The sequence below is a fragment of the Podarcis liolepis genome (assembly GCF_965112155.1).
Source record: "Podarcis liolepis genome assembly, chromosome: 6".
Classification (NCBI taxonomy): Eukaryota; Metazoa; Chordata; class Lepidosauria; order Squamata; family Lacertidae; genus Podarcis; species Podarcis liolepis.
This window is the reverse complement of record NC_139559.1, coordinates 21,321,009-21,338,990: the sequence shown is the minus strand read 5'-3', so window position 1 is coordinate 21,338,990 and position 17,982 is coordinate 21,321,009. Positions and strand designations below refer to the sequence as shown.

At 44.1% G+C, this 17,982-nt stretch overlaps 1 protein-coding gene across 4 annotated transcripts in view; it reads right to left on the bottom strand.

Moving 5' to 3' along the window:
- The window catches only part of SULF2 (sulfatase 2), a 273,848-nt gene extending 256,768 nt beyond the window's left edge, over positions 1-17,080 (bottom strand). The window contains exon 1 of one of the 4 annotated variants that reach the window (XM_083508022.1): positions 16,847-17,080. The gene's annotated coding sequence lies outside the window, so the exon portion shown is untranslated. Of the gene's footprint in view, positions 1-16,489 lie in introns of all 4 variants that reach the window. The other 3 variants (XM_083508024.1, XM_083508021.1, XM_083508023.1) reach the window with 3 other exon arrangements.
- Between the last annotated feature and the right edge of the window lie 902 nt (positions 17,081-17,982).

The window sequence follows — 17,982 nt, the reverse complement described above, 5'->3', positions numbered from 1 at the left end:
CAAAATTGTATTTTGTGCTTATGAGGAAAAATTCAGGTAACCATAAAATTCAGTTAAGCCACAAGGACAGCACAGCAGTAGTTGTACAAAGTAGCCCTCAGTGGCCTGCTTTAGCCATCCATCACTATTATTTGCCTGAGGCATGGGAAGAGATTATTCAATTGGGCAACAGCAGGAGTAAGCAGAGACCAACGCTTAGCACCAATTTCTGAATCTCTTGAGAAGAAAAGAACCAGACAATGATGAGATTGACAACTGTGTGGGAGTATCAGTGAATGAACTATGTTCCAGAGCCAGCTAAGGAATCACTCAAATATGGGGAGGGGGGCTGCAAAGATTAATTCTTTAAGGAAAATCAGCCCCATCTACAGTTCTCATCTAACTGCCTGCCCTTTTCTCAGCTGTCACAATAAACTGAAACACTGAAAACCACTTCTCATGAAATCATTGTTTTACAAAATATTATTTATCTTGTAAAGTTTAATGAAGTCCCCACATAACCATGTATGCTTAGGGAATGTGAGGAGCAATTTCCTATGGACCAAAGTGATTTTGAAAGAAGAGATGCATGAAAAATAAAAAGGGTACCATTACCACTTTTTAAAAATACAAGGTTTCAGCTGCATTAAGATACAAGCTGTGCTGTGCAAACTCTAAATCCTCTCATTAGTTTGAGCAGATTTGAGCTAAGAACATAAAAACTGCTTTGCTGGATCAGACCAAGGGTCCATCTAGTTCAGCATTCTCCTTCCATCAGTGGCCAATTGATGACATTTGCATCATACCCTTCCCCTTAAGATGCTTCACTTAGAGGCACTGAATCAGCAAATTCTTACTGAAATAGTAAAGCAGAGTCACAGTATTTCCAGAGCCAAAGTCTGTACTTGAGGAAAAGTAAACTCCAAGCTACAAGGAAATCCCTGCGTGATATGCCTAGAAATTGCTAAAAGGGGGATTAGATATCACTATAACATGATGTCACTAGGTTGCAGTCAATTATGCCAAACTATGATGCTATTTTGTGACTAGTGAGCCTCAGTAATTTACAGTCATCCGAGGTGGGGCCTGAGGACAGAACGTTTGAGAACCCCTATAGATGACCGACTTAGTGAAGTTCAATTTTAAACTTTTGTATAGTCCTGTCTGAAAATGCTCTTGGAGGAAAAAATGGGACTGAAAGATGTATATCATCTCCTTGTCCCTCTAAGACACAAGTGTCCTGTAATAATGCCATGTGCTGCCATGAAATAGAATGCTCCCCAGAAGCAAAGTCTAGGCAGGTACAGACGAAAGCAACAGAAGATCTATAACTCACAGCAGCTTTGAGAGGACAAAAGAAAAAAGCAATGTAAAGAACTAAACCAACATGATACTTAATTATCAGACTGCTGAAGCTCATTAGATGATGCAAGAAATCAATTTGCTTATTTCTGCATGCTGAAAATGATATGTTCCTTGTCTGGAAAAGGCCCAAAGTTCAATCCTTGACATCTCCTAGTAGAGCTAAAAAAAGTTCCCATCTGGTTTGACACCCTGCAGAGCTTCTGCCGCTCAATGTTGGCAGTACTGAGCTACATGGATAACTGGTCTGACTTAGACAGCTTCCTGAGTTACTATCAGTGGTAGCTGGTGCCCAGTGGGACAAATTGGGCAGAGATCAACAGCAGGTAGCTCCAGAGCCAATGACAGGCAGAGTCAGCTAATTCTGGTTTTGTCCCTATCTTTCCCTGGGCTGTGTTCTGCAAGGAGCAACACTGAGACTAAGGAAGAGGAAGCCCTGAAACAGGATACAAGGAAGAAGACAGGCAGGTGGGAGCTGGTTGAAGGCAGGCTAAGATTGGTGGGGACCCATTTGCCCTAATGGACCAACCTTTGCTTGTTACTATGCTTATACCTGTGCCACAAATACTCATTTATTTATTTTTTGTCTAGGGCAAGCTGTTTTATGTATATCACTTTGGGACCCAGCATCACACACACACACACACACACACACACACAGAGAGAGAGAGAGAGAGAGAGAGAGAGAGAGAGAGAGAGAACAGATAAGATGCCTAAATAGGTATCACCACTGGACTGCCCTCTGTTGAAAAGCAATTGGTCAAACTTGGGGAGGGTTTAAAGATGGGAGGGGCAGCATAAGGCTTTTTCACATAGCATCAAACCAAATTTTGGTGCTATGTGTGAAAAAGCTCATTGGCAAAATGAAGTAGCTTATGGGAGGGGATGGAGGTCAAAATGGGAACTTAATATACTATGGTTTCATTTGTGCAGCTCACAAAGTGAAGTGCTGAATCAAAATCAGGTATCTGTAATAAAGCACATGGTTCTAAATCTGCCAGAGTCCTGTTCAGAACTGACCAGATGAAGGGACCAAGTAAATGAAACAGAGAAAGTGTCAAAATGACAAAAGTACACAGGATTCTCGAATGCTGAGGGTGTTTTGTATTCTGTCTTAATGGAAACAAATAATGAGAGTTTGCTATTGGAATATAGTAACTTGGGAAGCACATTATGAAAAGCCTTCCCATTAATTAGTGTCTGGTGGAAGAAGCTCAAAAATGAACCTGAGAGTAGTATGCGCACAGGATGGACACCCAACCATTAAGCAGACATCGAGACAGTAATCACAGTTAAGTATTTTCATACGGTAAAAGTCTGTTCAGATCAAGCCAGAACAGGACTACTCTTGGCCGATTTGGTGCCGTGCAATTCTGCTAGCCACATGCAATATTGAGGTGTCAAAGCACTGCCTGCACCCATCAATCACCCGCCCAAACACTTCGGCTCAGTGATGAGCACACTCCTCTCAACTTGATTTGGAATTAAGTTAGCATTTTCAAGTGCATCTTTGGAGAACACTTGGGGAGGGGAATCCTCCCCCACACAAGTGCTCTATCACTGATTCATAATGCTTTTGCAAAGTAATCATCTACAGTTCCCTCACTATTGCAAAGCCATTTTAACAAGCATCTTGGAGCAGATACAGTCTGTGGCAAATGAGGTTTCTGAAAAGTAATGAAATTTGTTCACATTTGAGGTTACATCAAAACATTGTTTTGCATTTGTTTGTTTCATTTCTTTTTAAGCAAACAATGACAGCCCTGTTCCCTGTCAGTATCATGGCATGAATGGATTAACCCTTTCCCCCTGCACAATAGTTCCAATATATCTCACACACTCCTGTCCCAAACTGTTACTCGCTCCAGGAGGAAACCTCTATCTCTGCTTTAGTAACTAAGTTTGGTCCAGGTAATACATGCATTATTATCCCTTTCTATTCTGTAGTGACATCAAAGCCATTTTGTTTCTTCCAAATAATTTCATACTGGCTTATTCTTCCCTTTAAATCTTTTTATAAATAAACACCTGAATTTCTGCAACAGTGTGATTATTGTCAGCTCCCTAAAAGTGGCTCAGTAATATTAAAAGGTAAAGGACCCCTGACAGTTAAGTCTAGTCATGAATGACTCTGGTGTTGCGGTGCTCATCTCACTTTACTGGCCAAGGGAGCCGGTGTTTGTCCACAGACAGTTTTTCTGGCCAGTATGGCAAAGCCAGCTTCTGGCGAAACCAGAGCAGCACACAGAAATGCCGTTTACCTTCCTGCCAGAGTGGTAGCTATTTATCTACTTGTACTTTGACATGCTTTTGAACTGCTAGGTTGGCAGGAGCTGGGACCGAGCAACGGGAGCTCACCCCGTCATGGGGATTCGAACTGCTGAGGTAATATTTCTGGGTTAGTGGAGTCTGTAACCTGAAGCGTCCGTAACCTGAAGCGTATGTAACCCAAGGTACCACTGTACTGCTTTCTCCAGGAAACATTCTTTAAAAGTTAGCTTTCCTACATGTAAGACATGTGTACATTTTCATATGTTTTCTGGCACTCTGTCAGATCTGGCAACACTGTCCACAGTCCTATGAAGTTGTCTGGGTTGTTCTCACAATGAAGAATTTTCATACCACCAGTCCTATGAAGTTGTCTGGGTTGTTCTCACAAGGTATGGACAAATCTGGCCCTTGATAAAACACAGTGATTTCACTGACCTTAAGCAGTTATTCCACAGAGAGAAAGCCAGTAAATGAAAATGTAGTCTTGATGAATGTTGTGATCTGTTGCAGATCCTTTTATCTCCAGTGAGAACTGGAGGGAAGCTTTTCCCATTGGAGCTAAGATTTAATTGGATTGCCCAATGACCCCAGTTTTCCTCAGGTAGGTTTGCTGTTACACATAAATTATTTAATAGCAACCATGATGTGAGCTTGCAGTTTAATCCACTGTGCAATTATTTAACCAAACATTTGGCAAATGACCCATGGCTGTTAATATGAAAAACATGAAGAGACGGGTCCAGAATTGTTCAAGAGATTATAGCATGGGAGTTAATTGGAGTTATGGCACTTCTTTCTGCAGCGCAGTGCTAGAGCGCTTGTTCAACAAAACCAAGACAAATCCCAATTCAACAGGAGTGCTCAGGAAAAAAAAGGTAAAAGGGACAAATCAAGTATGTAAAATAGTCTTGGGCATTCTTCACTGATGTGAAAAGAATATAACGAATGCTTCATTGCTCAAAGGGAGAATATTTCATTCTTGCCAGGGGACAGGTTTACAAAGGATGATATTTACATTTTCCTGCAACCTCTAATTTTCCCATTCATCATTTGCCAGAGCCTGAAGAACTTACGCAGTGCGTGGAATGTTTGCATATGCTTAATGATCCTTTTACCAAACAAATGCCTCAGATGCAAATGAGGAAATTAGTTAATATTGCTGATGCTGCTACTTTAAATCCATTAATATCGTCTCTGATTTACACAGGCCTGGATAATGGCGTGAAGGCACAAGATGTTACAACTGCCTAAGCCAAGCAGATCTGGCCATGTTAGCTGCCTGGATAGGAGACCACCTGAGAACTATGTGTACACCATTCTCAGCAATTTGGAGGAAGGATTTAAGTGAAACAAATAAATCCTGCCACAAGTTATGGAGAAGAAACTGGTTCCAAGTTAGAGGATCAGGGTCACACAATGAAACACAGTACACAAGCAAAGACGTAAAAGGATGGGGAAAGATCACAGCTCAGTAGCAGAGCACAAACTCTGCATAGAAAAGGTCCCACAATCAACACCTGACATCTCCAGGTAGGACTGGGAAGGACTCCTGCCTGAAACCCTGGAGACTCTACTGCAAGTTAGTATTGATAATAATGACTAGATGGACCAATGATCTGACTTGGTATAAAGCGCCTTCCAATGCAGGCCCAGCCTCCCATGAGGCAGACTGTCCCCATATGGACTGAGATGTAGGTGAAGAGGTGCCTTCTCAGTTATGATGCTGAGACATTGGGATGACCTTCTCTATTTGGTCCTATCACTATTTGAATTCTGCCATGCAGGAATGCATGGCGCCTTTGAAAGGTACAGCTAGAAATGACTAGTGTTACTGAGATGGGGAAGGTTTCTTGACTGGTATTTGTAGTTTGTGCCTGCTGTTTGCTTCAATGTACTTTATTCTTCTTCTATTAGTTTAACGGGGTGAGCTCCCATTGCTAGGTCCCAGCTCCTGCCAACCTAGCAGTTCGAAAGCATGTCAAAATGCAAGTAGATAAATCTGGCGGGAAGGTAAACGGCGTTTCCGTGCGCTGCTCTGGTTTCACCAGAAGTGGCTTAGTCATGGTGGCCACATGACCCGGAAAAACTGTCTGCGGACAAACGTCGGCACCCTCGGCCAGTAAAGCGAGATGAGCGCCGCAACCCCAGAGTAGTTCATGACTGGACTTAACTGTCAGGGGTCCTTTACCTTTTACCTATTGATTTAAAAGAATGTGTTAACCACTTTGAAGAGGAAGAAAAGTGAGTCATAAAAATAAAACACTCATTTTGTACAAGCTGCAAACTATTATACAGCTCTCAAATCAAGAAATACATGTGCCACAGGAAGCCTAAAGGATGTACAATATCTTTCCTGAACCATCACACCTGGTGCTAGAAGTTAGGACCTCAATGAATCTCCAGTTGTTGTTCTATTGAGTGATAGTGCTTCAAGCCAATCCAGCCTTGTAGCGACTGCACCCCTGCTCGTGTTCCTCATCACGCTCCCCCCACATCTCTTTACCAACCCCACCCATTCCACCAACTCCCCTTAGACCTCAGCAACTTTCCACTCTCCTTGGAGCATGAGTAGTGAACTATTTTGGCTTCATGGAAATATCTTATCTGGACTAACCTTGTGGGACACATTTGATCTGTCAGTCTCACGATGACACAAGGATATTGTGTGTAAGGTTCTTAAGCTGGGACTTCAAAGCACCTTACAAGGAACTCAAAAAAAGGAGGGGTTTTCCCCTTCATTTAGAAGGGACTTCCATGGGATCCCCTGCAAAAAAATATGGAGGAATCTCTCTTTTAGTAGAAAATTATGGTGCATACCCCTTTCTCAATGAAGAAGGGGTATACATCAAAATCCCCACTCACACTCAGAACTGAATTTCCCCATCATGTGAATAGGGGTTTCCATACAGCTCTGAATGGAATAACCTGCTAAAATGATTAGAAGGGATCCATTTTAGCAGAAGAATCAGTTACCCATCCCTTCTTGTTTTAGGAATGTTTGCATGTTAAAATGTTAAACCTGTTTAAATGGAGGTGTCGTTTTTTAGTAGCAGTTTCCATCCAGGTTTGCATGGAAAACTCTGCTAAATTGATGGAGGTAGGAGATGACATTTAGCAGGTGATTTTGATGCAAATGGTTGTGAGTCCAGACGCATTAACATGTTCAGGCATGGAGTGGCAGGCAGAGATGGATGTGGGTTGGAGAACAAGAGGAAGACATGGGGGTGGAGGTGAGACCAGGAAACATAGGCTGGAGGAGGTGTGTGCCTCTCTCTCTCAAGATACATCTGCTCTGGATGGTGAAGTAGGATTCTTGCCAGCCCTCCTCCCTCTTATGGAGAGGAACACATTAATGGAATCCAGGGAGGACATCTGGAGGGCCAAAGGTTCCCCACACCTGCTTTAGAGGTTATTTCACACAGGTGTTCAACACATAAAAGCCCAGCTTGGAGCTGCAGGTCACAGAGTGTAATTAATTATTACATAATCATCACTGTGCTTTTCTCTGTTTCATTTTCCCCTGACCTCACTGCTAACTGTTCTCCCCCTTGCAAAACCATGTGTACCTGTAACTCAGGATAACTTTTCATGAATCTGATGAAGCAGATTGTAGTCTACAAAAGTCACAATAAATTTGTTGTTCTTTTAGGTGCTGCAAGACACTTTGCTGTTGTTTTCCAAAAAGATGTGGTTCTTGTGCATCACCACTTCACTTTAGGAGCAAAACAGCACAAGTAACTAGGGATTTCTCTGAAGAAAATATGCTGGTGACAAACCAACCTCCAAAAGCACAACGTATCTGGTTGTATGATACAAACTTAATTCATGCAATATATTTTTTCCTTTAACAAGAAGGATAAGAATACATACCTGACACTGAAGAGTACTCTGCAAAGTGTTTGTGTTACCATTTAGTGTGTTTTTTCTCTCAACTTGGAGCAAATCTGTTTAAACATTTCCTGTCGTGCACACATTTTCAAACTTGATTCAGTGAGGCTTCTTTACATTAAAGAGAGGTGGGGGGCTCCTTCAGTCCCTTTAGGCTTAGCAAATCTATATTGTGCTTGTGTTCGTGGCAGCAAAACACCCTTACCTAAAGCAGAAATACCAGTTAATGTACATACATTAACTGGTATTAATGTACATACACCTTTACTAGCAGCAGACACTGCCACCTAATCATGTAATGTGCACACCATTACTGGGCCTGGTATCAGTGCAGAGGCAGCAAGCGGGGACAGAAAAGTGTTCCAAGGTTACAGCTGGCATATTCCACCAGAAGGCAGAGGAGGCACCAGTGGCAAGCAGAGGAAGCAAAGTGTGAAGGTCAGATGCCCACTGTGCCAAAGAAAGGCCGATTTCAAACTGAAATGTTAAAAGAATGGGAAAAGAAAGGAGAAGCTCAGTGTAGCAGCAGATTGACTGAGGGTGCCACACACTTGCTGAGGATGTTCAAACTGAGGTATCCTAGCAGTGGAAAATTCACTCTGAGGAGCAACAGTAGCTCCATCAGTGTTTCCCCACCTTCTGTTTTGGGTTGCAACTGACAATTTGACAGTGGGAGAAGATTAATGCATTTAGATTTCTATTTGCATATTTTGTATCCATGTACAGTGGTGCCCCGCAAGACGAATGCCTCGCAAGACGAAAAACTCGCTAGACGAAAGGGTTTTCCGTTTTTTGAGTCACTTCGCAAGACAAATTTCCCTATGGGCTTGCTTCGTGAGACGAAATGTCTTGCGAGTTCTTGCGAGTTTGTTTCCTTTTTCTTAAAGCCGCTAAGCCGTTAATAGCCGCTAAGCCGTTAATAGCCGCTAAGCCGCTAATAGCCGTGCTTCGCAAGACGAAAAAAACGCAAGACAAAGAGACTCGCGGAACGGATTAATTTTGTCTTGCGAGGCACCACTGTAGTATATTTCCAAGTATATTCTTCGCCTGTAAAAATCCATGCGGATTACAGTTTCAGTGGAGTCATTATTTTTGTCACGTAGGTTACACTTTGCAATTTTCCAGTACAGATTTAGAGACCAGCTTACAAGGAACCATGTGGCAAGAAAAGTTCATTTGAACAGCTGTTTTCAAACAACCAACACTAAAGTTCTAGCCAAAGGAAGTTAGCACGCCAGTGGGTAACCATTCTTGTTTTATATAAGTTTTTTATTATCTCCCCTCCCCGCAATTTAGCCTGTATGCAAAATAATGTCTCACTTTTCTTCACCTTAACAAGTCTCCAGAAACAAAAAGCATCTTCTGAACAACAGAACCTCAAGCTGCACATAGTGTGCACCTGGCACAGTGAGATATGGAGATCTGAAAGTAATAAGAGGATTCTTAGTCACAGTCTAATGAAAGCACAACAACAATCTGCCTATTACATAGTGCAATGCAAAAGCTCATCTGCATTTTGAGAGGTCTCTTAATATTCCACAAGCAAAGAATTTCTCAGTCCCTGAATTTTACAGAGGAACAAGACAGCAGCAAAGCAAGAATTTTTTAAAAAAGCAATCCAGGAGTCTACTACAAAGTGCAATATTTACTGATTCCACTCTGCACAAAAATGTATCATAATCCTAAAAGTGATTAAAACACTTTTGTTCCTACATAGGATTAAAAGCTTGCCTACCACTGACAGATTAGAAACAGGATAAGAGGCAGAGACTACATTAAATACACCTAACATACAATGGGACCTTACATGTCTCTGATCTACAAGCTATTCTGTCTCTAAGCCGTACATTTTTACAAGGCTTTCTATGTCACTGTTTATTTTCTGGAATACCCCAGAAGGTGAGATGAAAACAGCTTTGAGCTTTACAGATGATATTGTGGTGGGGAACCTATGGCTGGGTTACAATTCCCACCACCCCTGGCCACTCCCCATATGATCACATTCAGTTGCAATGTGAAGTCATTAACCATAATTTAAATGGCTCGAGTAGCTTTCACGCATGCAACACACCTTGGCTTCAGATGGTGGCTTGTCTGGAGAGAAACACACTGCAAGCACCAGTCCAGATGTAATACTAAGCCAGATTCTCTGTGGTTCACTCCCCCCCCCCCAAATAAGCAAAGCATGAGAGTTTGGACGGAATGCACAAACACACAGCTTGTGCACAGGTGAAGTTGTCTAATCATAGTTAACCACAGAATCGTAGGTTTCGAAGGGATCCAAGGGTCATCTAGTCCAGAGGTCAGCAAACCTTTTCAGCAGGGAGCCAGTCCACTGTCCCTCAGACCTTGTGGGGGGCTGGACTATATTTGGGGGGGAATGAATTAATTCTTATACCCCACAAATAACCCAGAGATGCATTTTAAATAAAAGGACACATTCTACTCAGGTAAAAACATGCTGATTCCCGGACCATCCACAGGCTGGATTTAGAAGGAGATTGGGCTGGATCCAGCCCCCAGGCCTTAGTTTGCCTACCCATGATCTAGTCCAATCCCCTGCAATGCAGGAATCTCAGCTAAAGCATCCAAGGCAGAGGACCACCCAGCCTCTGATGAAATACCTCCAAGGGGAGTCCACAACCTCTCAAGGGAGACTGTTCCACTGTTGAACAGCTCTTACTGTCAGAAAGTTTTTCCGTTATGTTTAGGCAGAATCTTCTTTCTTGTAAATTGAAGCCACAGTTTTGAATCCTACCCTCCAGAGCAGGAGAAAACAAGCATGTGTTAACTTCGGAATGTGGTATATTAATATCAACACTGAACAGCCTAAGACAAAAGAAGTCTGGTCCCTGACTCAAGTTGACTGTGGTATAAATTTAAACACAACACAACACAACTGAAGGTGGTAAATGCAATGAATTAAATTCAGTTGGGTGTGTGAACTAAGAGATTAAACCCAGTGGGTTTTAGTGCACTGCTTTCTATGAGATAAGGTATGCCTAACACATATCAGGCTAGTAAGGGGGTTAAAGCCACAGAAGACATGGTTTTTGAAGAGGGATTTGAAAGACACAAGAAAAGCAGCATCATTTTGATGTTCTGGAAAGGAATCGTAAGCATAAAAGAGACAAAGCACTTTTAAGGAAGAGATCTTTGGAGTAGATGAGGGCAAAAAATCTGGAGTAACATAGGCCACAGGCAAGGGTTGTACTGGATGGACAGCATGCTAGGACATGCAGCTCAAAAGCACCCATGGCACACCTTCCCCGTTCTTGCTGCACCACTGATGTAACACACCATAGTTCTCTGAAGTTTGTGGCTTCTTATCTCCAAATAAACCGTAAGTATGAAGCAAACCTTGGTTACCATTCGTGGTTTGTTTGGGAGAAACCAATGACAAGCCTGGGTTCAGAAGCCATGAAAAGCCTTGTTGCATTAATGCCTTGTTTCGTCCATGGCTTGGGAGCAGCAGCAAGAGCGGAGGAGGAGAACAGATGGTGGAGAACCTCAGGCACAAGGGGCTAAATGTGACCCTCCAGGGTTCTCTCTTTGGCCCTTGGAACTCTACCCAGGACACCCTCCTCTCCCACCCTGCTTTGCTCATCTAGTAATTCTGCATAGCTGAAATGTGTTCGATAATGTATAGAGGATGGAGAGGGGTGTGTGAGTGTGTGTAGAAAATTGTCTTTGGCACAAAGACTAGTTTCTGACTCTGGCTCCACCTACCTGTTGCCCACAAAAGGCTGTCCTGAGGGGGAATGTTCCCCACCCATTTTTAATCTATGGTTGGCATACAGACCACAGCACTATGTCTGTAAAAGCCTGCCACCATGTATCAAGTTCCTCCTCCCATTCTCTATTAGACCAATTTCTTCAACCAAATAATCACTGAACCACTTTGGACTCACTTTTATTGCTTTAATGAAGTTTCTCTCCACACCCCTGCTATTCACTGGCAATTTCCAACCTCTTTCCCCATTCCTCCCTTCCCCAGTTCCCTCCTTCCCCACCCTTGGTGGAAACTAGATAGCAAGTTCTCTGGGTCAGAGATGCATCCCTTCGATGCTCTGTGCTGTATACAACCCAATACTGTTACCAAATGTTAAGTAGGAGGAGACCTCACAATTTCTCTGCAACATAATGAAAGTATCTATGACATTCTGAACCACAGAGAACATTAAAAGGGATGGAAGTTTCTCCCAGATAATTCAACCCACTTCAGGACATCCTACAGTTCTGATGGCTGGCTTCAAACATATGGAAGCTTCTAAAAAGTGCTTCCACGTGGCAGCAATCCAAGAAGAGGGAGGTAACATTTAGAAGTCCTTACACGGTGTGCTTTTCAAATCTGGGAAGCATTTCCAAATTGGTGCCACTTGTTTCTAGTGGCAGCTGGCAGGCACTGGCGTGGAAGCTTTCTGTACGAATGAAATAACGCTGGTCTCAACCCAGAGGCTTGTGGCAACATAGATAAAAGAAAGAAAAATATCTCCATATCCCCAGTCCAGATAAAGTCCAATCTGAGAGGAATAGTGGTACCTCAGTGCCTCTGGGGTAGGCACTGTCTTCCAGTGTGTGTGTGTGCGCGCGCGCACGCACGCTTAAAAAACTTCTTAAATGGCCCAGTGCTAAAAAGAAGCCAAGCCAGGTGGCTGCAGCTACCACCTTATTTTCCAACCATGCTTCTGCGCTCTGCCACCAATCATGCTACATCAGGATCCAGAAGCATTGCAGGGCAACTCAGGATGGTAGCAACTGCAGGAATTCAGCTCTGCACTTCTCCTAACAATGCTGGGTCATGGATTATTATTATTTTTTTAGAGTACTGACACCTACTGCTTATCAGTAAACTTGCCAGGGGGGGTGCATTAGCCACTACAGTGGTGATGGAGGGTCACCAGAGAATCTTGCCCAGACCCCACTCAAACCTGGCATCACGTCACCTCCTTTTACTTTTTTCAGGCTTAAAATTCCCCATTCCTGCTACAACTGGTGTGTGTTTTTTTTTACACTTTAATTGTGCTTTTTAGCAACTGCAAATCATCACAAAAATCCTGGACTGAAGGGCACTACAGAAATGTTTTAAGTAACACATTAAAATAGTACTTCATATTCAGCCATGTGCAACGGCTTGATGTAATTCACAGGCTTGTTTACACATTGCCTGAAAAGTGATGACATCCTGGAGAAGTATCATTTCTAGTTACACAATGAGATACCCAAGTTTGTAACCCTGAAACCATCAACCCACTATCTACACTGGCAAGGAAGCACAGGCTGACTCAGCCAAATATGCATGCTCATTATCTTAGGTCATATTCCTAGATCACTTGTGATTTCCAGCTTGGACTACTTTAAAATGTAGCCTCCTGGCCCAGGAAGTGACTAAAAGGATTAAATATTGCACTTTATAAGTTGTTTGCTTTGTCTTTAAATATGTCAGTGGAGCAATGTACACAGCAAGGGTGAAAAACAATGTTTCAATTCCACTTTCTCTTTCTCTCTTTTTAAGGGACTTATTCTTGTACAGTACTAGCAACTGAATTCTGTAGCAGTGGATTTCTCTATCTGGTGTTAATTCCCTGGAACAGGTGGAAAGCGCAAGTTGTTAGAGGGGGTGAGCCAACAGAGCTGTCAATCACAGTTCTCCACCCATGGCTTCACACCAAACAAAGCATGCAAGAATTTTTTTCAGTGTATTTCTATACGCAGAACAATTCCTTGGCAAGTCCCTCACCCTCCGCTTTACTCTGGGGTATAACAGTGCAATCCAATGTATGTGTGCTGAGAGTTAAGTCCTGCTGAATTTTATGGGTTGTGTATAGGATAAGAGACCAGTGATATAGATAGGATGTACATTGGGAAAGCTCTGCCACTGTAGATGCTCTGGAATATCTCAATCAGCACAAGAGTACAAGAGATCCTTCAGTTATATTCTAATAAAGGAATTCTATATTGTTCCTATAGGTCATATACAACAACTCAACAGAAATGCTGAACATAAAAAGTGTTTGCAGAACGTACTAAATACGTTCTGCAAACACATGTGGCAAGTGTACTTTTATCCCTCCCTCATTGCTTGTTCTTCACACAAAAGTCTCAGAATACTTGGACGTTCATATCAGTATTCTGTGTCCAAGAAATTCAGGCTTACCTGAGAAATAAGCCCTATTGTACTGTTTGGGATTTACTTTTGAGTAGACCTGCATAGTTTTGCATTGTCAGGCTGTGAACCACAGGTGCTTAACTCGTATTTTGTTTTGTTTTTTACTTTCTTTAGTATTTTGGTTTTATGCCTGTTTTTAGACAAACTGCACAGGAAGATGGTGGACAAACCTTCATCAGTGTTTTTAAAACAGGGGCTGGATACAGCAGTGAATTACCTGCCTCAACAAAGGGTTGGACAAGAAGACCCTTATAACTCTACAATTCTATGTGATTCTTACCATAAGTGTACATTGCTTTATACACCTGGAGTAGAAAATTGTATATATATTGTATATATGTACCGGTATATTGTATATATTGTATTGTATATTGTATATATATATATTGAAACAAAAACAAAACAAAATTAATAGAAATAACAAACATTTCATAGGCGTGCCACACATCCATCTGTTTCACTTTGTAATTCCACAACTGGCAATTCTCAGCTGAAATGTGTGAACCAACTGCAGTGAAACAGTTTATGAAGAAGTGATATGGAAGTTTTGTCTTTGATGTTTTGATCTGGGTGGCTCCTTCCCACTTTTGCATCACTTCTTGATGTTGCAGTCATCAGGTGATGCACATGCATGTCCAAACAGGCCTTTAATCACACCCAGATCTGTGGGAACCCATAGGTTTCTTGACTTGGTGGAACAGTGTCATATTGACATGCTCAAGGTCTTGACTCCATACAGTAGCGTAGTGTGGGTTGTCAGCACCTGGGGCAAGGCAAGTAATTTGCGCCCCCTAACCCATGGATTTGCACCCCCTAACCCGTGGATTTGTGCCCCCTAACCCTAACCCCCAGATGTTGCGCCCGGTGTGCCCGGCCCCCCCTGCACCCCCCACGCTACGCCACTGACTCCATACAACACACTAGGATGCAACTCAGGTTAGCTGGACAAACCTGATGCTCACAATGTACCCTTAATCACCACTGGCTAAAATTACCTTATCACATGGGCAAGTCCATTCAGCAACCTTGGAGGGTATATGAAGCTAGCCTGTGTGCTGGGTCAATGCTTTTCAATCCCTGCTGGTTGAAAGCCATTTCTCTATCTAGAGCACACTGGGTTCCCAATGCTTAGTGACAGCCCACAGGGAACAACCACAATCGCAATGAATTTACCTGCACCTGTTGACGCAGTCTGCAGCATATATCCAAGTCTCAATAGATTGTGACAGAACAACATCTCAAATGGTATGGTGTATGGGCTGCAACCAGGATTCAAACCTGCCAAATACTGACATAGCAGGAGGCAGGCAAAAAGCACTCTGTGTGGGCTTCTGCATCTTTTTTTTTAATATTAATTCAAATGTCCCTCAGATTAATAAGACAATGAGGAGGGTTGAGACATGCCTACAATGTCCTGATACAACAGTTGGGGAGCGGTGTCAATCAAGGCTGCAATCCTATACTCTCCTGACTGGAGAGGAAGACAGAAAGCAATGGGTCTAACTTCTGAGGAAGCATTGATGGATTTCTGCTGCTTAAGACCTCGAAAGAAGCTACAGTTAGAACTGGATATGGAACAACTGATTGGTTCAAAATTGGGAAAGGAGTACAACAAGGTTGTATATCTCCCTGCTTATTTAACGTACATGCAGAATTCATCATGCGAAAGGCTGGGCTGGATGAATCCCAAGCTGGAATTAAGATTGCCGGAAGAAATATCAACAACCTCAGATATGCAGATGACATAACCTTGATGGCAGAAAGTGAGGAGGAATTAAAGAACCTTCTAATGAGGGTGAAAGAGGAGAGTGCAAAATATGGTCTGTAGCTCAACATCAAAAAAACTAAGGTCATGGCCACTGGGCCCATCACCTCCTGGCAAATAGAATGGGAAGAAATGGAGGCTGTGAAAGATTTTACTTTCTTGGGTTCCATGATCACTTCAGATGGTGACAGCAGTCACGAAATTAAAAGACGCCTGCTTCTTGGGAGAAAAGCGATGATAAACCTAGACAGCATCTTAAAAAGCAGAGACATCACCTTGCCAACAAAGGTCCGTATAGTTAAATCTATGATTTTCCCAGTAGTGATGTATGGAAGTGAGAGCTGGACCGTAAAGAAGGCTGATCGCCGAAGAATTGATGCTTTTGAATTATGGTGCTGGAGGAGACTTTTGAGAGTCCCATGGACTGCAAGAAGATCAGACCTCTCCATTCTGAAGGAAATCAGCCCTGAGTGCTCACTGGAAGGACAGATCCTGAAGCTGAGGCTCCAATACTTTGGCCCCCTCATGAGAAGAGAAGACTCCCTGGAAAAGACCCTGATGTTGGGAAAGATGGAGGGCACAAGGAGAAGGGGACGACAGAGGACCAGATGGTTGGACAGTGTTCTCGAAGCTACGAACATGAGCCTGACCAAACTGCGGGAGGCAGTGGAAGACAGAAGTGCCTGCCGTGCTCTGGTCCATGGGGTCACGAAGAGTTGGACACGACTAAACGACTAAACAAGAAGAAGAAGAAGACCTCGAAGGGGAACCTGCCTGGAGGAGAGCTGGCCAGGAAAAGCCAGGTCTTTCTCAGCATTCCTCCTGAACCTCGTCTCAAAAAGGCACCACAGCGTGCCGAGAGGCGGGAAGCGAAGATGTGGCCTTCTCTCACCCCCCCTGTTTTGGAGGAGCAGGAGGAGAAAGCAGCAGCAGCGCGCCTATCCCGGCCTCGGTGCCTCAAGCGCAGAAAGAAGGTCACATTTCCGAAGCGAGGACCGGAGAGCGGCCGCGAGGGCGCGGGGTTTCCTCCCATCCAGCCGAGCCAATGAACTTACCTCAGGCGGCCCAATCCCCGCCGGCGAACGGGCGAGTTCCCCTCGCAGCCGGGCCAAGGCGGCGCTTGTGTGACTCGCCGACTTAAGTGGACGCGAGCGGAGACGGAGGCGGGGCCGGCGGCGCTTGGCCCGGCAACAGAGCCCGAGCGAGCGGCATGGGCGCCCCCTCAGCCCGAAGCGAAGGTCCGCGCGAGCCGGGGCGCGGGCAAGGCAAGGCGAAGCGGCGCTCGCGCCCTGCAGGACCACACAGCTGCTTCTTGGACTCGCTCCCGCCCTCCCTGCCGGCCTGCGCTGCGCGGGGGGCTCCCGGCCAGCCAGCCAGAGAGCGCGCGCGGGACGCGCCGGAGGAGAGAAGACCTTGAACCATCTGTTGCAAAGCGCCTCCTTTCCTCCGGGGCTGCAGAGGGGCCTCCACGTCCGACTCCCTCTCCGCCCCCCCCCCACGCCGTCGCCCCGCGGACCCATCCAATCAACGAGGGAGGGACGCCGGGAGAAGCGGGATTATCTGCAGATGCCGGACTCGCTGAGCACAGTCACGTTTCGCGCCCTCCTCCCCCTTCTTCCCAACTTTTGTATCCACCTGCTAAGTCCAGCCTGCTCTCCCAGCCCCCCAACCCCTGCCCCAAACCGCGTGGGTTTGGAGCTTCGGGGTCGGGGTTTGCCAAACGGGAAAAGGAGAGGGAACTGTTGTGCCTCTTCTTCCTGCCACGGTCCAGATCCTAATATATATAGCTTTTTCCTCACGCGCTCAGCAGAAGTTTGAAATTAGCAAAAAAAAAAAACAAAAAAAAAAAAACCCACACCTAACGAGAAGGCAAGCCAGGCACGGATATCCAGCGCCTGTTTTATCAGCCCTTTTCGTTGTCCAGCTGCATGTGCGTGTCTTGCACGTTTGACCTCAAAGCACATTCTTCCCCTCCAAGAATTCCGGACCTTGTGGGTTGCAGGGGATTGCTGGGCACTGAACTGGGTTGTTGTGGGTGACTGGGAATTGTCACCCACAACAAGTGCAGCACCCGGATTTTTATTTATTTTATTTTATTTTTGTAAATTTATTTATTTGGTTTTTCAATTTAAAGTTTTACAATCACATAGCCAACACACGTCATAAAAACAAGATTCCATAGAATCTCCTGGACTTCTCCTGCATCTTTTATAAAAATCCAAATCTTTTACATCTCAATTATATCCAAAATTCACCATTAAATCTTCTTTCCATCTCTGGGCCAATAACATCCACACAGCCATGGTCGCATACGTAAACAATCTTTTCTGCTCCATTGGGATTTCGGCACCTAGAATTCCTAAAAGAAAGGCTTTGGGGCGCCTGGAATTCTTTGAGGGAAGGAACATGCTTCGAATGTGCTTTAAATGAAGTTTAAAGGAACAGCCGGGTCTTCTGAAGTTTGTGTGCTAACTTCCTGAGCTTTAATGACGTTTACAAGAAGGGGGGGTAATTGTGGCTTTTGATTTGGAGAGCAAGGGTGAGAGCA